Source organism: Manacus vitellinus, unplaced genomic scaffold (genome assembly GCF_001715985.3).
Source record: "Manacus vitellinus isolate BGI_N305 unplaced genomic scaffold, ASM171598v3 scaffold_3_pilon, whole genome shotgun sequence".
Lineage (NCBI taxonomy): Eukaryota > Metazoa > Chordata > Aves > Passeriformes > Pipridae > Manacus > Manacus vitellinus.
The window spans coordinates 42,472,316-42,495,266 of NW_021940535.1; the positions used below are offsets into that span (position 1 = coordinate 42,472,316).

Here is a 22,951-nt window from a genome sequence, read left to right on the forward strand (position 1 = left end):
AAAGGAAAAGTTATTTTGTGCTGCCACTGGAATGGCATGTGGCAACCAGATTTGAGAATTAATAAATGAAGAATAAAGCCTTGCATCTGGCTATGAAAAATTAACACACTTTCACCCTGACTACTGATTGTTTATGCTGTGAACAATTATGTTCTGTTTGCTAAAGGGAAAAAATTAAATATTTGAGAAAAACATACTGAGTGGAATGACATTGTGTCTCTAAACTTCATCATGTCCAAGCTGTGAGCACTGAATAATACTGTCCTGCCCAAACTGCAAAATAAAACTTTTACATGTGATTTATTTCAATGTAAGAAAATTGGACATCTATCAAAGCACTGCCACAAACTGCAACTGTGATAACTCCACAAGTAAGGTAAATGGGCCCTTTTCAGATCATTTTGCTTACTTCAGAGCTTACTTCATTATCTGCATTAAAATACAACAAATAATGCAACGAAATAGTTTCTTTATTGCAATTTGTAATTATTAGTATTAACTCCAGATGATAGATATGAAGTACAGTAATCAAATCCATATCCCATGTATATGTAGTGAAATGTACTGGGTATAATGGTGTACAATCTTACGTGCGGGGATTTGGAATCTGGGCAACAATGCTGAAGAAATGCAGAACATCTCTGGATCACAGCTTGACAATTGAACCAGAAATGAACTTGATGAAAGAAGTTCCTTCTGTTTCTTTCAAGAGCTTTTTACCTCCACCTATCATTACAGCATTGTTTGGATTTAAGTGGTTTATTGTTTTTTTCAGCCACTACAAAAGTTCTCCAAATACGGTACTAGATTTAGACCAGAATAATGGATTTTACTGGAATAACCAATCATATAGATATGTCTGTGCCTACAGACATGGATGTTGCAGACTGACATCTGTATCATTGATCAATGCTCATTAAACAAAAAGTGAGCCTGGCAAAATGTTTCAAGGGAATATTTAAGAGTAGAAATACAGTTGTCTACCCAAGTGACATTCAGCATAAGACAAAGAGCCTGATTTATTTCAGAAATATACTTGAAATCAGATTTTTATTTGGGGGCCATTAATAACAAGTGCCATGAAAGACAGAAACCACGAGTTTTGATATATGCTCCCAAGCGGGCACAGGCAATTAATTGAGTCGTATATGAACTCTAAACAATGATTAATATACAGAGAGAGTTGTAAAAACACTATTACATAGAGTGCCTCACACTTCCGACCCACTATAACTATGAAGGTAAGAAAAAATATGAAATACCACTCTCTGTCCTGATGGCTGCATTATTCCTCTGGGAGCTTCAAAGTCAAGGGTTGGTGTGTAGGATTTTGTAATATAAACAGCTTTGGTGAACCATGTGAAAGGAATGTACAAGTTATGTGAATCATTGAAAAGTTTATCTTGATTTAGGTCAGCTATGATATCTCACGTTTTTGACAGGATTTATAGTTTTAGCACCCCAGATGCTTTACTCTTCCCTGCCACCCAGTCAGCTGTGCACAGGGACACCCACAAGATTTCCCTGCCTCCTCTGCAGTTGCTGTAAGCAGGGTGGATATTGGAAGACACCCCCTACACTCCGTGCACCACAGCACCACAGTGCTTGGGCACTGCCTGCAGCCTACCCAGTAATTCCCTGTCTGGTTTAGGGGAGCAGTGCTGCGTCACCCACGGCTGTCGGATCAAGCTGGTATAAGGCACAAATAAAGTGACAAATATATGCTGGAAAACACCCACAGATCAATACAGGGTCCTAGGACCCAGAATAGATACACAGAGCATTTCTACTGATCTGTATTGCAGGAAAATCCTGCTAATAGTGAACATGGGACTGAAAGGTTCAGGAGTTTCCACTGTGCCCTATAAACCTGTTCCCAAGACTATAAGTATATTCTCTTTCTTTGTTCTCCCCTCCTACGTGCACATTGTAGCTCAGGCAAAAAGCTTTCTACATGGCCCAAGTAGGCTGACATGAGGCCAGATGACCTCTGCACACCACCACTCCACCATCTCACCCGTAAGGATCAGACACCCGTGGAACAGTATCTGTGTTTAACACACTCCTGTGCACATACAGGCAGATGCCCACAGGTCAAACCCACCAAGGAAAACTCTTTTCCAGTAGGCATCTGCACAAGAAGTGTGGAAATAATCATGGTATCATGTTAATGGTATCTTAAATACTTTTCAAGATACTTTAACCAAAGCAGGCCTTATTTTCATCTCGTGGGAACAGCTGTAGCAACAATATTTCACTATTAGTTTTCCAAACTGCCCAATCTTTTTGAAGGAGTGTAATTTCAATACCTTCTAGTGGCACTGATTTAAGTGTGTAGTCACTCATTTCTAAACATGCCCAGTACTTTTCTGAAACTATAAGAAAAATCTCCATATAAATTCAGCCACTATACTCATGCTTGTTTTATAAGGTTAAATAAAACAGATCTGCCATTCTCTTTGAATTCTAGATTCTGATTGCTGCTAATCCAGGGCAGGAACTGCAATGCAGCACTTCACATTAGTGTGAAGGAGGTGAAGTACCTAAAACTAAACTTCTAAAAACAGTAGTCTGAATTGTTTGGCTTGTGTTCAAATGTATTCACTACTTCTAAAGAGAAATACTTTTTGTTGTTGTTGTTTTTTTAAATTGACCCTAAGGTAAATTTAGGTTTACTGTGGCTGTACTCCTACTGACCATACTGCAGGGTATTACCATGTTTAAAATAAAAAGCAATTAACACTGCAGCTGGCTGCAGACCTCAGTAGAAAAATAAAGGCAGATTTAATGGTAACTGCTACCAACTCCACATTTTACCTTTCCTGCTATTTTAATTTACATTCATGTTTTGTTCAGAGATCATCAGTAATAGTTCCTCCTCACAAATCTGCAATAATTCTCTTTTTCTATTCAATAACTAAGATCAGGTCTGGTCTAAGCTTGAGGCTAGCCCCAGTTTAATCCAAAAAAAACCAAACCAAACCAGAAAAAACAAAAACAAAACAAACAAAAAAAAATCCTCACACACCACAGAATGCCACTGCCACACTCCAGACTAGTCAAGAGAGCTCATAACGGGAAAACTGCAACGCAGGAAAACTCCTTGCCCTGAGCCCTCACCTTATTCATTACTTAAAGAGGACTCTCTTCATTTTCAAACTCCTCCCTCAATCCCATTTCCCATTCCAGAATTTGGTATAAATACAAAAAAATCACCTGCCAACTGCAGCTGCCTGGTGCACCACAACCTCCCCTCTTCCTCTGGCTTCTCAAAACCCACTCGTCTACTGTCTACATTTGCTTCTGACTCACCAACACTTCCATAGCTGGCCAGCAGCAGAAAACAGATCTAACATTCCAAGATGTTAAAGCAAACACAGCTGACAAATACTGGAAAAAAACTTCTTTAAGAGTGTGCCCCTTTCATTTACCACAGCAGAATTCCTTCCAACTAGACACTGAAATACCCTCACAGACCTAACTGCATTAGCGCCCATCAACATAAGCAAAGCTTGCCAGTTAAGCCCTGAAAATGAATCCACTAATGCAGGGAGATGGGGATCAGCACTAAAAACCTCCTCTTACTCCCTTAGTTATCTGCTCCCTTGTCACCTCCAGCGATAGGGAGCAGCTAACAGCAGTACACTGAACTCTAACCCATTACACATCTTTCAAAATCGCTTAAATCTCTAACAGCGTGTCTGCACTTGTCAGAGTTAAAGCAGAAGATTTTATTACAAAAGAAGCAAAACCAGCTAGTCTTCTTGACCAGAAAAGAAAGCAACAAAAAATAACCATTAAAATCAGTGAAGCAATGCCAGGCCCTATTTTGAACAAGAGGCAAATGTTCAAGTCTTTTCAGCTGAGTTGTGAGTATATCGTATGGGAAATTGTTAAAACTGTTTAATTTTTCAAGCTCAGGGTACTGCAATTTGCAGTTTTGATTAATATAAGAGTGATATGATACTTCAGTGTTTTCAGTCATATATCATACTGTGATTTAAACTATAAATTCCCATCTTTGTAACAAAGTAAACTTTAACAGAAGATACAGAGAAATTACTGCAATTGCATGCACAAGGACAATGTTAGAAATATACTCAAATGTGCCATAATATTCCACCTAGAATTATACCTTCAAGCCCTGTAAAACCCAAGTAATTATCTTTCTTTTCTTCTCCTAGACAAATTAGAGAGTATCCTCTACTTAGTCAAACCTGAGTTTGAAACCTCCAGTTTCTAGTTCTTTATGTGCTTTGAGAAACTGACTTTATTGAAAATGTATCAATGTAACAGCATAATTATATTGTCTGTAAGCACACAAACATACATAAATATAGGAACTATTCGTAACTAATAACAAAAATAGGTTTCACACGGGATTGATTAAAAAACAAAAATAATTAGAAAAAACTTGTTTTTCATTTAGGTGCAGCTCATCTGTTCACAGAAAAGTAGTATTTCTTAAAGTACTGCAACTTTCATTTTCTGTACCTAAGTCCTGTGAAACACACACAGCATACTTGAGAGTAAGCTGTAAGAAAAAAAAAAATCAGGTTCTTAGAAACTACTTTTTTTTTTCTGGAAAAGTTGTTTATATTATTCATCTGGGATCTCTCCAATGAGTTCTGTACCAAAATGCAGACAGAAGGCACTGGTATCTCTTGCTAGCTTTGAATGATCAGTGTATAATCAAGGCTGTGGGTAGGTACATGGAAATAGTGTCCTAAACTTCACTAAAGAGAAAAATCTGCTTGTTCTACAACATAGTAGAGGAAAAAGAAAATACTTTGATGAATAGAAAGAGATTAATACATGGCACCTTTTTGACTGTTTAGTATATGGTTTAGATAGATATACTTACAGCTTCCCAGACAGTACTGCATCAAGCTAACCAAAATTTTAAACCATTTCATCTAACCACAAGGCTCCATCCATGTATTTTTGCAAAAAAAAAACCACTTCAAATAAATTAATTTAACTTTGCAAGTTTCCCCTAGCAACCAACAGGTCTTTGTTTTGTCTCTTCTCTTCTATGGTAATAGTAACAGCACTGTTAACAATACCATAAAAGTTCCAATAACTGGAAGAAAAGTATATTCTCAAAATATCCCTCATATTATTTTAAATAGTGAGATATCTGGACTGATAGAAGCTTGCAAGCATCAAAATAATAATCCTGTGTGTACATATATATATATACTCACATATAGACACCCACTCTTGTATATGAAACCCACTCTCCAGTTCTTAAAGCCAAGAATACTGTTCTCGAAAAAGAAATCTACCACAGAAGACTTTTGTATATGAATTCTCAGATCTCTGTCACGCTCTATGCGGTCTAATTTTGATACAGACGAACAATTATATATCCTTACACAATTTAAAATATTAAGTAAAATAAAATCATTTTCAAGGGCCTGAAATGCATTTTGTTTTCATTTTCCAGGAACAGGGTGCCTTGCTTTCTAGTGGAGAATTCCTCAGGTCTAACAGTTATTTTTTGTGCTTTTTCCTAGAGACAAGTAACTCACAGCCACGTACAGACCAAAGCCCCGGCACAGGTGGGACAAACAACTGCACACACAAATCGGTCACACACAGCACCTCCAGCGTCATCTGGGCACTGAGCTGCTCCACAGCTGCACCAGAGAGGCTGCTATGAGAATTCCCAGGGAAGATCCTAGTCTATATATAGTGAGCTGTTCAGATAGGGAGAGGTCATGAACTTTCATTGGTTAAGACACAGAGCAAGATCTACCGGCTGCAAGCGCTTTATCCGGGGGCCTTCGCTGTCTTCCGACTAGGCAACGTTTGCAATTCACAGCCTTTAAACCTAAGGGGGGGGGATCAAAGTTTTGCTGCATTTTTTTTTTTTTATCAGTGATGAAGAAAAGGAAGAGGCAAGAAACCTATTCATTTAGTCCTCAATTTAAAATGCAGAATGTTTATATGAGTAGATGTAAGAGATCCCATGGGTACAAGGTAGGTGGGGAGACACAGGCACACAGGGACATGCTGTGCACACAGGGAGGGATTACACTCTCCCAGCTGTTGTGAATCAGACACCGACTCACAGCAACACCCTCAGCTAGGCCAAACTTCTGTTCCAAGTTCACATGCGTGGCTATCATCAGGAGGTTTGCACCAAACAGTAAAATGTAGCCCTAGTAACATTTTATTACGCTGCATGACTCATACGCCTTCTACTCTTCTTATTTTCTAAAAGGCTGATTTAATTTCACTCTGTTCTTCTACACAGGCTGCAGGATGTTATACCAGGAATGCAGTTCCCTTTCTTCTAGGAAGACAAAGTACAACAAAAAAATTGGCACTGAACTAAAATTTTGCCATTTGAAAAAAGGGAAATATTTTAGCCAGCTTAGTGATAGTAGGAATCATCCTCACCTTAGGAGAAAGTTTTTGTAAATGCAAGCTTTGTGAAAAACTTGAAGCAAAAATATCAGTTTAGGCAAAGCTTTGCTTTAACAAGAAGATTTTCTAGAAGACACTTCAATGTCAGTGATTAAGACATCTGATATCCAGGTTGAAAAAGTTGCAGGTTGGTGAAGAGCTCTGCAGGGTATGGCCTCACTCTTGGACCTCCTTCCTCCCAGCTGAGCATCCCTGCCCCGTGGAGACTCTCCAAAATAGCCCTCACAGGTATTTTAGGAAGTATTTTTCACAAAAGCTGTCCCTTTCATTAAAATGCTGGGAAAAAAAATAAAACCTTACTTATTTTCATACAACACAAAATTCGTTCCCTAAGTAGTTCTATTATTTGAAACCATGGTTGTTTGAAAATTCATTTAGCTTTAGGGAAAAAAAAAGATAATTGAAACTGTCTTGGACTCAAAACTCTTAGACCTCCCAAACTCATATAAAACATTCTGTTTAGATTATCCCCATCAAATGAGATCAAACATAATACTGTGATAGCCAAACCATCTCCTAAAATATAAAGACAGGGGGGAAAAAGTACATATTCTCTTGAATTCCAGAGTTTTTCATGCTTCCTATGAGAAGTACAACCTCATTGCACAATACAATAGAACATATTCAAGCTGTTCTATGCATTGGTCTGTAAAGTAAGAGTAAAAGCAGACATACTTATGCTGTTAATTCAGAAAAATATCTTCTAAATTAAACAAATCAACTTAAACTTATACACTGATATTTTAAAGTGATAATTTATAACCTCATACACTGTAAATATAAAAAAAATATATTTAATTTTACATCAGTCTTTCTCAGATAATTGATTTTTTTTAAACAAAAAAAATATTAAAAGTAAGACTTCCTTGAAATTTTCAGTAGGTCAGCACATGGCCTTTGATAAGCTACATGCCTCCTTCAAGGTTCACAGGAAAAAGGGCATGCTTTCAAAACAGCTACACTTCCAAATACCAAACAAACAGAAAAAATAAATTGCGCTTAAACTTTCATGCTCAGAAGACAATTACGACACTGGAATAATTAAGATACACCAATGACAGATATCAGAAATAGTCCCATAAATAATTACATCTGCATAGATTACTCTGTACAGAGATATTCAGGATGCAAAACGTAGACCTTGGTCACAATTGAAAAGGTGCCTGTATTTTTGATTCACATCACTATGATCTTTCAAATGGGTAAAAAAAAAGTTATTTTTCCTTTAGGATTTTCAAACCTCAAACATTAGACACCTTTTTTTATGTACATCAAAAACAGGTGAGGCTAAAGGTAGTTATTGAAAATGCTGAATGGAAGCAGAGCTGGGTGGGGTGTGCAGAGCACACCCAGCTCACTCCAGAGTTGTTGGCAGCAGAACTGCAGGTGAGCAGCACATGGACGGCGCAGTGACACAGAGGAGAAGCTTGGTCAGATCTCCTCCTCTTCCTCCACCCCAGCTTATTCCTGACACAGCAGCCAGAGATTTCAGCAGGAACCAGAGCCCTGCTTTGCCAAAGATGGACCATCTGCCTCGGAAAACTGACAGCTCATAGTTGATCTAGTTGACATTATAATGATGTAACTAGCTGAATTTCCTGTTTCTAGAGAAGATTGTGGACAGGGGTGTTCCACAAGTAGGAGGTGTCCATAAGCTGTCAAGGCTAAGTTAGCTACTTTTAATTCTGGAACAGGCATATCCACAGCCTGTTGGTGTAAGTTCAATGAAATGAGAAACACTTTCCACTTCACTGATGGGGGTGTAATACAGTCTTTGTGCCTGTTACAGTGCTTGCATTGCATGGGAGAAGGGCTCTTCCCCTTTGCCTCCCTCTGCTATGCTCTCCTGGCTGCCTCTGAAGCAAAAAAAAAAAGATAATAAAAGGGGGCTTCAGGCTAGAAATAAACATCAGTATACTCTAGCCAGCAGCAAAACAATTTTGGGGAAAATTACACAAATTCCTTCGGAGGATTCTGGGGCTTTGTCCCACAACAAGAAGCCTTAAGAGTCTAAATTATATGGATGAGACATGGGTTAGCTAAGGCAAGCAGGAGGGAGGGCACAGGATGCAGTTCAGTGGGTGATGTTCATGAATCTTTTGAAGATGTGCAGAAGCAGTCCTAAGCACAGTTATGGGAAAAAGAGGTGAAAAAAAAAGAGGAGGGGGAAAAATCCAGAATTTGTCATTACTAACAGATCTGTATCCTTTAAAAGAAAAACCTCATCATCATTTCAGCCAAACTCTGGAAAATATAGTTTGTCTTTGGACTACAACTCGCAGCTCAAATTTTCACAGTGCAGTCCAGAAACAGTGGAATAATAAGCATAGGGTTTTGTGCAATTACCTTGTATTTAGTTTAAACTGTTTCTGCCTACATAAGTCTCTCTTGTTTCAGTCTTACAGGCAAAAGGGAAAGGTTACTTGAGACTTCTGTTTCTGACATTCTCTTTTGATTACAGACTAAATCCAAAAGGGACTACCCTGAAAGGCCAAGACAAACGTGCAACCACATAATTGGTCTGGCTCAAATGGCACTGAAGTCAGGCAAAAGCGTCCCCAGTTCCAGAGAGATTCAGTCTGTGCTGAAAGCCACATTAAACTCTGTTTACTGTTTGCCTGAAAAGCCATATGCATATGCTACAGGAATGTATTGCCAAGCTCGAGCTGTGATGGTAGATACACTATAAAAAGCCTTTGTCTTCTGCCAAGACATATATATATAGCACATCTGCATTGTTTTTCCTTGGTTACCCTCAGAAAACATTTTAACTTGGCATAAGTTTTATTCTAGTGAAATTTTTGCATTATATGGCTTTACAATAGGTCAGTGCTAACAAACATTTGTAAAAATTTCAACTAAAAGAACACAAGAAGCACCCGGGAAGCAAAGTAAATAAAGTTCAGAAAGACATTTGATTCCTAACTCATGGGATGAGTAAAGAGGAAAATTGTCATTTTGCTATAAAGCAGGTACTGTGCTGTGATACACTGTTGGCACATATGCATAAATAGTGAAAGTGTGTCATAATGCATAATATGTCTATATAACAGCTAGTTCATTAGTTTATATGACTCCCTCCTTTACCACATGAGAGCAGATTTGGTTTATATCAGAGAACAACTAAAAGAAAACTTTCAGACAAATTGCACATGACTTCAAGGAAAGAAGGGATAAATTAAGGAATTTCAGTGTAATATTAGTACCAGAAGTTTTGGTCAGCTACGACATGCAGGACAGAAACAACTGGAGGTCATATATGATTTATTCCCCAGCCCAACAGTACTGTGTGCCCCTAGAAAAAACGTCACTGCCAAGATCTGAGCCACCCATCTCTTCAGTTTTCTTTATGTATGTTTTTATTGCTTATTCTGATTCTGTTTATTTTGATAAAAGTGTTTTGGTCACTGTAGTTAAATTAATACTGGAAAATGTGTTGTTTTCAAAAAAATAAATCTAGACTAAAAAAAATTTGTAATTCATGATACAGATTTTTTTCCAGTTGCTTTTGGAAAGCAGAAAGGAGAACCAAGGCACACTTAAGAACGTAGTATTTACCTGTACAGTCTTCAAAATGAAATGCTAATGCTGACATACTTGGGACAATCTATTCATGCCCCAGCACCTGCAGAAGTCTGGCCTTATGCAGATGACTGTAGGGATGCGGGAGAGCAGCAGGGCTGTCCCAAGCCAGAGGGAATGGTGGTGAGGCAGAGGTGCCTGACAGGCCAGACTAGGAAGCACATACCCCTCAGGACAGCAGGGCATCAGCAAGGCTCAAATCAACCCAGAGATTCCACTGGAAACACATCTCTCCATACACCTGACACTGACCCACAGCCAGCGTGACTTACCCCAGGGATGCTCTGACTGGTGGGTCCTGGTAATACAAGCGTATTAAGCAAGCTCATGTCCCCAGGCCTCTACAAGCTCTCTCCTACATCCCTCAGTACAGCCTGGGTCTTTCTTTTTGCTATTTCTTCTCTCCTCACTTGGCTTGCCCTGCAAGTAAGCACTTCCCAAATTCTGCCTCTGCAGCACAGTGGGGAAAACAGGGTGGGGAAAGCAACACCAGCAGTAGCAGTGGCTCACATTGGCCTCATCAGCTATAAAGTAGTCTCCAATTCAACAGATGAGCACTTAGCCAACAGTACCAACAGCCCTCGATCTGCTGGATGGCATCTGCTATTCCTCTCACTAGAACCAGCATGCTGGCATCTCAGGAAAACAAAACCAACGAGGCACGGAGGCCTCACCATTTTGCAAAGGACTATTACTGAACACGCAAGGGAGGATGGGAGGCTCAGTGGACAAGTTTACTATAGGTTGGCAAAGGGTAACAACACCCTTCCCAACTTCCTTCTCTTTCCCCAGGGTGGAAATAAAAAAAATCTAAGTTATGTAGGTTTTCTAAATCCTCTGCCAAGCAAGGTTCACAACCACATAGACCAAGGAAAAGATACTGTAGCAGAAATCAGGGATGCTACCTATATCTGAGTGAGGAAAAAACTCATATGTCACAGTCACCATAAACCAGGAAACCACAGATTATCAGGCCACAAATGGTCTTCAATGTACTCACAAATATACACTGCACAAATGCTACACTGCTGCTGAGCAGCTATTTCAGACAGTGCATCCCTGCTGTTTATTGGAGAACAAAAGGAATCATTCCCAACAAAATGCACTGTTGAGGCTTATAGCATGAATCCATGTCCAGGATCAGCTCTTTACATATCATTACTGGAAGGTAAATGCAGAGGGGAAGGGAGTCCTCCTGTGGGTCAAGGAAGTTCACTCTGCAATCATGCAGAGACAAAGCATCCCCCAACCACCCGGGTTCCCTCTCCCACCAATGCCACTGCCCAAACTGTTCACACCTGCAATGGTCTTTTGGCATTCACCACGTACATACCAAAGGGCTCCAGCATCTGTGTCGCTTCACACCAAGCCCTTCAAACACTCTAACTGGCTCTCATGAAACCTTGACCATCTGGCAAACAGGCATTACACCAAAAAAAAAAAAAAACCACCAAACTTATACATTTTGCAAGACTTCTTGCAGGACAACACTAAGTTGCTCTGGTAACTTATTTGCCTTGTTGATACTGAAACTTCTTAAATATTAAATAAAAATATAACAATCAGAAATAGCAGCCACTTCTAGAAAATGATGCATTTTTTCCCCCCAAGAAACACAGAAGTTTCTAGCTTGAATCACTAGAGGGACTTTTTTTTTTAACAGAAAAAAGTGTCAGAAAGTAGTAAAATCTAGAGGCAAATGACAGGTTCCATCAAATTAAGATTTCAGAAGAAGCTGGGCAAGTACTTCACAATGATGGGAAGTGAATCTGTGGACAAAGCAAATAAAATACTTTGTCTGCTTTGCTCCAACTCTTAAGAGTATTATTAATGTGGCTTTTCCTGTGTACACAAGTTTTAAAGCTAATTACATACCAAAAATGCTTACCAAAAAATATCTGATTTATTGGAGCCTTTAAAATAACAAAGGTTAGCTAGACAAATAGCTTTTGGTGCATTAAAATGCAGCTACTGCTGCACAGTGTAGAAAGCTGCTCCATACCAAGAATTTAGCTGCTACATCATGCAATACGGAAACCACGACAAAAATGACAAAAACCAAAATGAATGCAAACTAGCTTCCCCAGTTATCTGGGTTCACTGCTAAAAACATCCCATTTTATAGCAAACTGATTTTGCATTAAGCTGTATTTCAGATTTCATCCCAGTTTAGTCACTCAAAGCCCAGCAAAGCCAAGGCACTGTTCCTCTCCACATGTTTGGCTCCTGGTGTTACAGATGTCTAGCCTTAAAAAGTAGTCTGCAGACTACTTTTTCTTTTTAAGTAACCATCCTGGGTATCTCATTTTGTTGGTAAATATCCACAACCAGAGTAGCTGGTCTGTGAGCACAAGCATCTCACTGCAAATGCAGTTTGAAGTATAGCAGCAAGGCTGGGTAAAGGAAATATAAAGACAGGCTACAGTAAAGTGTCTGTTCTTCCAATTTCCTTCTGTTCCCCCAGGTGCTTTCTTTAGGATAAAATTGTTCCTTTAACTCAAAATCTGGTGCATCCATATGTCATACAGTTACGTTTATGGGCTTTGCACTACATCCTGACTTGGTTTTGCTTTCACTCGCTTGCCTTTTAAACAAGCTCTGCTCTTTTTTTTTTTAAATGCTTATGATTAATCAATTCTTCCTGCAGGAATCAATGCTGTGCATTCCACTAAAGTAGGTTCAGGCTTCCCTTCCCGGTGTCCCTCAGTGTAAATTTGTACTTGCCAGCGTATCATTTCTCTCCAGTGCAGAGCTTTAAGAAAGGAAGCTCACCCTGAAACACAGACAGACCGTGTTCAGAACTGGTGCCAGAAACCTTCCACGATGCACTGCAAAAAGGACTCTGTGACAGCCTCATATACTGTGCAGTCTCTTCCATTTTCTGCATATTCCTTCCTCCATTAAGAATACTAACTATTCACTTTCTAGCCATGTAAATTATGTGCTTTCTCATTATTATTATATTTTTTCATTTATTTAGACTGAAGGAAGTTCATACTTTTGAAACCTGAAAGAAAAATTATGGGCAAGCCTCACTCATCTTGTCTGGAAAGAACATGCCTCCTTTACTTGAGAGGGGAAAAAAAAAAGTATGAATACAGTGGGAACAGAGGAAGTGGAAGAGTTTATGGGCAATACTTGTGGGAGGATTTTGGGTATGCTTTTGCATGTCGTTTATTGTTGTGCTTTTCTTTAACGTCCTGCTGTTGTTGTCCTATTGGAGAAGGTTTTTTAACTTCACAGATATCCTGAAGTGTCAGAAGATTTAAGAGAAAAACAGATTTTCTCTGCAAGAATAGTTCTTGAGTAGTCAACTTGGGAATACCTGCTTTTTATTTCAAAGTACATTTAGCATAATGCTGTATAAATATAGTAAGAACTGACTCTCAAAAACTCTAGAGAACTCTGTTCTAATGAAACAGGCAGGATGTTCAGTGCCTTCTGTGGTTACAGCATTGGATGGGAATACTGCTGCTCGAAAATTTGGAGCAATACTCTCACTTTTACGACCTCAGGTGAGAAGAATTTTGCAGTATAAGCAAAACATCAAACACAAATCAATTTTTCTTTAAATCCTGTGCCTTTAATAAACTTACAAAAGCTTCCAATATTAGGCATTTTTATAAATACTGTTTATCTTCTCTGTAAACAACATGGACATGTTTAATAAGCAGATACAGTACCAGTTCAAAAGCACAAGTGATGCTCCCAACACATTACAAACTTTAAATGGATGTCAATGCCACCTGTCACAAATATTAAAACTCTTTAGTGCTGTCTATGACTCCCAGCAGCAGACACTGCTCTGGGCACCAAACATCAAACACACCTGCAAATGCAGGTCAGGTGGCAACACTTAAAAGCCTTCCAACAAGCTTCTCAGCTCAGGATGCTGGAGCAGGGACAGGGGAGATGGATGTGCAGTCAGGCACAGGGCAAAAGATAAGGGAGCACTGCTGGGTCCATGACTGACCAACACAGCATGCCCAGGGAAGCTGGAGGGGTAAAGGAAAGACCTACTGCAGGTGCATAGACCCCAGAGGAGACATTGCACCACATACCAAGTTCTTCAGTGAATTTGAACCTCTACAAGCATCTACTTTGCAATACAGTTATCTGTCAGTCACTCAATAGTTAATAGAAACCACTGGTGCAGTAGGATTGCTGGCACAAGCACAGCACTTTCAATCAAGGCATCCATAACAAAGCAATGAAACACACACAAGGGTAACCTTCATGCTATCATTACCTGCCCCTACAGGATGCAAATGGGTTTCTGAAATTACCTGGAAATCTCAACATACAATAAAACTTTTGCTAAAACAAATCTTACTACTTCATGGAAAAGATTTATCGATTTTTGTTTCTTTATCCTGAAGTAAAAAAAAAAAAAATTAAAATATTAGAAAGTGTCTCAAAGTTTTTCAGTGGTTGAAATACCTATCTCCACCCAACCTAAGGTAACTACAAAATTCACAATTCCATTGGAAAAAAAGAAAAGTCACACCAGAGGAATCTTTTTACAACAGCTGATTTTAAACTAAAATATTTTAGTAGCAACATCTTGAAATTTTTCATCACCAGCAGAAAGCCCCTGCAGGTAACTAGTGAGACTGAATGTAATTGTTCACACTTAAATACCTCTGCTAATAAATAAACAAAAGAATACATAAAGACAACAAATGCCTGAGCATTTATGAATTGAGAGGAAGACAAAGCATCATCGTATGAGGGCAGGATGGGGAGAGGCTCCACCTTCCAGATGCTGTGTAGGCATTTCAGTGGGACCATGCAATGAAACTCTTTTTTATCCTTTTGAGAGGGGCAGTCACACTACTAGGCATTGCTGCAAAGATGGGTAACACTCACCTGGAAAAACAGCAGATTTTTACATCACAGCAGACCTATTTACAGATGCAGCAGTGACACCTTTTGGTGTCACTTGTTGAATTTGACAGGCAGCAGCATAAACAGTGGTAGAATGGTTTCTGCAGTTGCTCATCCTCTGCACTATCTCATCCTCTGCCTCCAGGTATCTTAGTCAGGGACAGAGTCCAGCTCATATAAACAGAGCTCAGAAATATCAGTTAAAGATAAAAGATATCAATATGTACGCACCCTACCACTCCAGAGTCTGTGCATTAGTTCGGTCACACTATGATGAAAAAGTGTCCCTCTCCAACAGAGCAGGACTTCCACTTTCTAATGCAGCACAGAGACACCCCTCAAGATGAGCAGATTCACCCAGCTCAGGCTTTCTGTTCCTCATGTGCCTAACTATCCCTATCTAGCTTAATACCCATGCTCCAGCCCATCCTACAGTAGCTCAACAGCCAATCCAAGGGTGCAGGCTAACTCAACTCCAGAAAAATCACCACCACCACTCAAAATCAGGGCTTGTAATCAGTTTGCTCTCCTCATCATAAAGACATCCCCTCCCCAAAGCAGACATGGCCAACATCTACATCCCTTGGATTATATCCATCCTATATATTACTCTTTAAACTGGTCCTATTTTAACCCTTCTGCGGCTTCCTTAAAAGCAAATACCTCCAGTCCTTCATCTGTTCTCAGCTGTATCATTTAGATAACATAATGCCTGTAATAAAACACATTTTGTCTCTGTCCTTCATGATTTTATTTTTAAATCAATTTACAAAGCAAGAAGCAGGGATCATAGAAGCCAAGACAATGCAGCAATACAAAAGCAATGAGATATTCACCTCAGGGAAACTGCTGTCTACTGAAACAAGACACAAGCTTCTTTTTGTTGTCAAAGAATTAACTGGAGAACATGCCAATAATTTATAAAGAAGCATAAACGATGGGAGCAGGGGAAGACCTACTAGTTTCTGTGCTGCAGAAAGGCAGAAGATAATGATGGACAAAAAGCAGAAAATTTTACTCCAGGTCCAACATTTCTTAGAATAATTACAGATGGACAACTCACAGCTCACACTTGGAAAAACCTCTGCATATTCCTCCCATTAATTTCACTGAGATCTGTAGATGCACAATTTGAAATAAGAGTCCCAGCACCCTGCTGCTCCAGTTTTTCCTTTGTGCCGAAAGAGGAATGTGAATATCAAGCATTCCTATTAACTAGGGGAGGGGAAGTAAGTGTTCAAGTACTTAAATACAGAAAGATGTTGCCAGCATGCATTTGGTGTTATTAATGCCCTCGCTACTAAAATGTGAACCAAATGAAACAAAGAGGTGGCTGCAAGGAAGGACAGTCTCTCTTAGTGGGAGTTGGGTCTTTAGGTTGGGAGTTTTGTTGAGTTACCCCCGCTGATGGCAGCATCAGCATGGTAACCCCTTCACGTGCTCAAGGAGGACCTAAATTGACTGCATGTTGCCTTTAATTCCAAGTTCACCCTGATGTATATATTCAGGCAACTTTTGCTTTCCTTCAGGTCTCCCATGATTACAAACAAACTTGGAATTTTCAAACATTTCTCTTCCTGGTTCCTGTCTCTTTTTTCATACACAGCACAAATGCTTCTTTGGTCCTACTCCTTGCAAATGGACTTCTCTCCCTTCCCCCAGCCCTCTCCAATGAATTCTTAAGCAAAAGCAAAAAAAAAAAAATCTTTCACAACTGTTTTTCTCACTAATTTTATCCAAAGGCTATAGAAGTTTCTGGTCCACTTCAAAGTGTTGCTGGCAGGGCCATAACTGAACCTTCTTCCCTCTTCAGTACAGGCGTTACCGGAAGGATGATTATCCTTCTTGGCCTTATTATTCCTTGCCTCTGGCTACAACATCCTACCCTTCTCCATTTGGGAGCTAACCTACTTGCTCATCAGGTTCTTCCCCATTCCTGCTACTGCTGACATTTTCCAAAGCTTCTCCTAGAGCGACCACTTGTTTACCTCACCCCAAAGAAATCCTTCTTCCATTTTGGCTCCAACCCATTCTCAGCCCCCTTTGCAAGCAACGTCCCCACAGCCCTGCAGGGAGAGCCATGCACAAGCTCCCACCCATGTCCCCCATACCAAGGAGGGAAGCACTGCTACTTCTACAAGACTCAACATCTCGACTTGCAATAGCCTCCATGTGCAGGTGAAAAAACCAACATGTTTCATGTTTTAAGATCAAAAAACATGTTTAAGATGACAAATGCATTAAATCCAAACCTGTTATTGATTTCACTGTCAGTGATGGTATCCATTAAAAAAAAAAAATAATAAAAAAAGATTTTTGAGAATCCCCCACCTCAGCTACCTGCTGGTTCCATTTTACAAAGCAATGGAAGTTCTTATACATCTTCTTAAACCATGGTTTGAAATCCAGGCTAGAGGGCTGAGAGAGCAGAGGATCACTCCAAATAGAGAGGAAATGGTGGAAATGAGAAAGCCAAACTGTAAGGTCACGGAAGGCAACTGTACGCCGACCTCCCCGATGAAATACACAATTCCTCCTAACAGTTTTTGGGCTTCCCCATGCTGGTTTTTCCCAAAAAATCTTTTAACTTGCAGTAAAATAAGCAACATCTGAATGCAATGTAATTGAAAGAGATACACCTAATAAATTTTCCCTGAAAGAATTCCTTCTTCTGACTAATACTGGTATATATTTTTACAATGCTAGATAGCCCTATTTCTTTTACTCAGATACCAGTACCTAATGAGCAGAGATATTTTAAATAATTCACAGTAAAACTCTGTGTTCAACATCCACCATGCAGAACATAAAAGATTTTAGAGCAGTCTGTTTTAAGGCTGGGAGCTGCTAATTTGAATACTTCATTTCAAACCACTATTAACCTCAAGATGTTCAAAGCCCACTTGTATCAGTCTGGCAACGTTGGCACAGCAAGAGTTCCAAGAACCTCAAATTTGTGCAAATGTCTAAGTGAATACTCTGAGAAATTAAAAACTTCAAGGAAGTAAGTATAAACTAGAAATTTTAGCGTTTACCTCATGTGAACTTTCACGCTAGCAAGGCCTGACCAGGCAAGTTTTGTGCACCTTAAATGTACTTGTTTTTTTGTCCTGAATACCCAATACACCAACCCAACTTTGTCACAGGTCATTGCAGGTAGCAAAGCATCTTTCGCCCTTCAACATTTGGCTGAACCAAAGTGTTCTCTGGTACTTGACCACTAACTCACCATATTCAGATTTACTGTTTCATGGTAACTGCTTTTCATGATACTTCGTATTTGTTCACACTACCTGGAGATAAAATGCTGTAAATTCCCACTTTGATTCACAGAAACAAGATCTCCCAGCTGTGAAGCATCTTTTTAAAGGATAAGAGCAGCTCCAAATTCAAAAATTAATGCTGTCATTATCACATAAGTAGCTCCTCTGGCTTCACAACACACCAACAATACTGCACCTGAATTGCGGTGCATGCAAGTACAAGCATCAGTGTTCACCAAGATAGATCAGGAAAATGCCAAATGGAAACTGAGGAAGAACTGGTAAAGCTCATAGGTCCCACCTGCACTGAGGATTTGCTTCAAAAATCACACTCTGTTACCCACTGCCCACCAGCACACACCCTTCATCTGCTAACCCAAGAGACAAACACATACTTAAATACTGCTGGGAAAAACACTGGGAAAAATAATAATAATAGTAATAATAAACCAGTGATACACAGTAGGAGAATTATGAAGGATTTCATGTTCCAGATTCTGTAACTTCAACACAAAACAGCTCTGGCAGTTCAAATTGTTTCAGCAGAAGGGATAGGCTTGCAGCCCTGAAAAAATTCTCAGTATTTTGCTGAGCAATGGTAAGCAATAAATATTATAACAGTAGGGATTACAAAAATCTCAGTTCAAGAATAACACTAGTAGTGGTACAAAACACCTGATGCCTGTCCATCCTGAACTGGAAATATTACACTTCAAGACTGTGAATGAGTATTTCACTTCTCAATACTTCTGAATTCAACATACTGTGACAACTTGTCTGTGTGATAGTATTCATGCTACGAAACACTTTCTTATTAAACTCTTATAAAGAACTATAAAAAGTTTTACTGCCAAATTTACCAACATTGCCAAGCTGTTAACTTCAACTTTATTCCAAAACAATGCAAGTAACTGCCTGCAGCATTTTAGACCTGCTCTTCTTTGTAACAGGTTGTCTGTAGATTAGGTTACCTGACACTGACTACATCTATAAGGGCATTCCACTGAGAAAAACTTCATTTTTTAAATTACATTATATAAATTGCAAAACAATACACATTGTTTCCTCCAACACACTATATAACAACCCCTACTTGCAAGAATAACTGTTTTCTTCTTATACCTGTTAATTAGAATTACAAAATGTTTACAGTGGAAAGAACAATTGCCCTGATTCCTTTTCAAACAATTCTAGATTTGCTGCAACACACCTATGTATCTGATTGAGACCACTTTTCACTACACTGGAGTGGTTATACAACCTTGGCACTTCTCTTGCACTTTTTCCAGGGTTCCCAATATTTGTTCATCACATCTCATATGTAAGAGTATGTGCAAAACCCATTTGCCTCTACCCGGGCACCACTTAGCTATCTGGTTTCAAAATTGCAGAAAGAGCAGGGATGCTGATCTTGAAACACATTTCATTCCAGTACATTATTTAGTTGAAATAAAAAATTTAAATTATTTCCTCTAGCATGTAACAAAGTCAATGTGAAGTTTTGTACAACTAGGAAGCAGCAAAGGGGGGAAAATAAATTATAGATATGAGCAGGGTCTTATGTTCCTTTTTTTACACTTGTGGGTTTGGAAAGTTTATCTGAGCTTATTTAGAAAAATACATGTATGATTTTTCTAAACATTTTGATTCATAAGTTGCTGACCTTAAATAAAATCCATCAAATTATTGATGGAATAGCAGTAAATGCCTTAAGTGGGAAGAGTTGGGGTGTGCCAATCCTTCCTCCCAAGAACAGATGCAAAGAAGCCTCTCTCAATGGTTCGGCTCCATAAATTTAAATAGTCCCCAGAGTACAGGAAAGTCTGTACTTCAGCAGTGAGTTAATAAGTACATATGATCTCATACAGACATTGACCAGCTCCCACAACATCCCACAAGGCATCAACTTTCTTATCCCAAGTAAAGAAAGTGCAACCTATGGCCACACAAGAACTAGCAGCAGAGATTTTCAAGGAGGTAGCTTGAGTTTTTTCCACACAAATGCTAACTTTTACACATAACAGCCACTCAGCAAAATCACACGCTTCTGTAAAAGGGGACCTGTGATAAATTAACATATGTAATGGATGGGACCCACTTGAGTAACCTGGACAGTCCACACTGGAAACATGTGTGCCAAAGCAATTGTAGCATGCTCCATCCAGATCCCAAACTCTAAAAATTGAGCTATTTCACATGGCTACTTCAGGACAAGGTGAATCACATCTTAAAATCATTTATTTCTCTGCACTGCCTCTAAACTTATGTAGACTCCAACCTTGTAGATTAACAGTTGGGCTCCATGAACTCTACATATCAAACTTAGCTGAGGTGAGAGAAGTGAAGATTAACCTATGAGGATATTGATTTGTAATATCAATAAGAGCTGCAAATAGAGATTTCTGCAGAGTCCCTGTGTAGAGCAACAGCATTTAATATAAGAAATTAGGCTACAGAAGTGTCTTAAACTATCCACAAGAAGCTGACAGTTATACAGACCATCCTGGGTAACTCTTCCAAACTGGGTTTTAATTCTCAGTATGAAATATGAAACGAAAACAAGGGCAAGGGTTTTGGAGATGGCAGCATGCACATCTGGTGATGTGCAACAGCTCTCACACACTCTGACATTAAATATCATAGCAGCAAACACTCTCTATGGCTAAATCCTGACAAGTATGAGTCTTTTTCGACGAAAAAATTCAATATCTTTATTCTCCTTGTTGAAACAAATGTGACCTTTTTCTTCCTCCTCACAGACACCTCGGTACATACTCTCAGCTCAGTGTGAGTGTGGAAGTTCAACATATTCTCCCAATACATGTCTGAAGCTTCAAAACAGCATTGTGCTCAGACTCCACACACAGACTCCATCACACAAACAGGAACAGCTGCCTAATGCAAGTTATCTTCCTTGCTGATTCAATATTCCATTTATTGTTGGCTTCTGATTGCAAAGATATACCTTTAACCAGCAGAGACACTGGGTTTGGTTTCTTTCACAATGATTTACATTTTGTACTATGAAAGTTCATAGCACTCACTAGGTGTCTGGCATCATTTCATTAAACATAGAGATACTATTCATCACAAGATGCCAGTAGCACCAAATCACCCCAAAATTAAACTTCATGTTCAACCCAAACTGTTACAGTGGAGCAGATGGACTTCTGAATAACTGAGCATTTCCACGTGCCACCATTGAAGAGAAATGGTCCCACGTGCAGGGTCTCTGTCACAGGAAAGTTTTTATACACATTTCAGTGGGCCACTCTAAACACATTCTAGAAACATCAGGGTTTTTCAAGAACAAAACCCAAATTCTTTCTTGATAAGACAGCAACTAAACTCTGTTTCAGAACAATCTTTGTATGTGTGTGCAAGTGTGAGAGTGACAATGAGAGAAATATCAAAAATAAATAAAGCCCCTTCAACTTCTGAACAACAATTAAGCAACCATTTAAGTAACTCCTCAAAATGTCAGTAACCTGTCTCTCAGGATATTCACTTAACTCCTTAATTACGGACTCTGTTCCTGTAACTGAAATCCAATGAAATTCAACCCTGTGATTATCCAGAGCCCAAATAAAGATAGCAAGACTGCATCTGAAGATAAGCCATTACAAGATCAAATATAGTCTCTTACACGTTACCCTTTTCCTCTTCAGTTTTTCATGTCAATGATATTTAATTCAAAATTTTATCCAGAACAGGAAGGACAAATGTCATCAGAGAGCCTGCAATTGTCCAGAGGTAAAGAAGAATTTGATTCATGGGGACCTCAAGTGCCACCAGAAAAATCAAAAAGAATCCACTCCTGAAAACCCAAGAACCACCACTCTGGCTTCAACATAATGCAAGGGTGAAAAGTGACATTCTATATTCAGACTGGAACTATAGTGCACATTCTTAATAGCAAGAAAATCATTCAGCAGAGCATTTACCTATAGACACAATGGCTTCAGCTTCATTAGATGTCCTTCAAACCCCAGCAGAGCCAACTCTGGGAACCTCTTTGACAGGTAACCAGAAGGGGCTGTCACTCAGGCACATGGGGTGACTTCAGAAAGGGTAATGACACGAAGTCAGGCTAACAAAGCAGTTCCCTCTGTCCCTAGATGTCACAATCACCCATGTAGCAATTCCCTCCACAGGTACTACTGCAGAGTGACCCACGCAGGTGACACCAGTAACATTCACCATTTCCAGAGAGCAGGATTATGAGCATGAACAGTCCATGTAACAGCCTAATACAAATAACGTCCTTCTCTCTCTTTCCACCCCCCACTGCCTGCTGTCTCTGTGCACCAGCAATCCCCAGTGAGCCAGTCGTACCCAAAGCACCAGCCTTGATCAGAGCCAGGAACTGCAAAGGGTCACACTTGGGAACAAGGTCACCCCTGTTCATGCTCTGCACTGTGGAGATTTCATGACATAACACATATCCAACTGCAGGGCTGCTACCTGAAAAAACTGCAGGTCATATAATGCTGAATGTGTATCATTAAGATTTTAGTTCCAGAATTCTACAAGTAGTTGTACCAGCAGATCCCTCTGACTGGACACAGATTTCCAGGTCCTTCTACCCAAATGTGACACTAATCACATAACACATCACAACAAAGCAACTATCAGCCTGAGGGGACTGGTACTGTATATGCTCTTCCCAAGACTCAAAAGTGGGTTTATATTTCCTAAGCATGGCATTCTCACAGTGTACAGCAAGAGTTGGATCGAGATAATTGGTTTTTTTCAGATGCTCTGCCTTCCAGATTTCATAGGTA

At 39.4% G+C, this 22,951-nt stretch overlaps 1 protein-coding gene across 3 annotated transcripts in view; it reads right to left on the minus strand.

Moving 5' to 3' along the window:
* The window catches only part of PARD3 (par-3 family cell polarity regulator), a 432,225-nt gene extending 409,980 nt beyond the window's left edge, over window positions 1-22,245 (minus strand). For 2 of the 3 annotated variants that reach the window (XM_029961731.1, XM_029961732.1), the window contains exon 1: window positions 22,112-22,245. The gene's annotated coding sequence lies outside the window, so the exon portion shown is untranslated. The remainder of the gene's footprint in view (window positions 1-22,111) is intronic. The other variant, XM_029961730.1, reaches the window with a different exon arrangement.
* Between the last annotated feature and the right edge of the window lie 706 nt (window positions 22,246-22,951).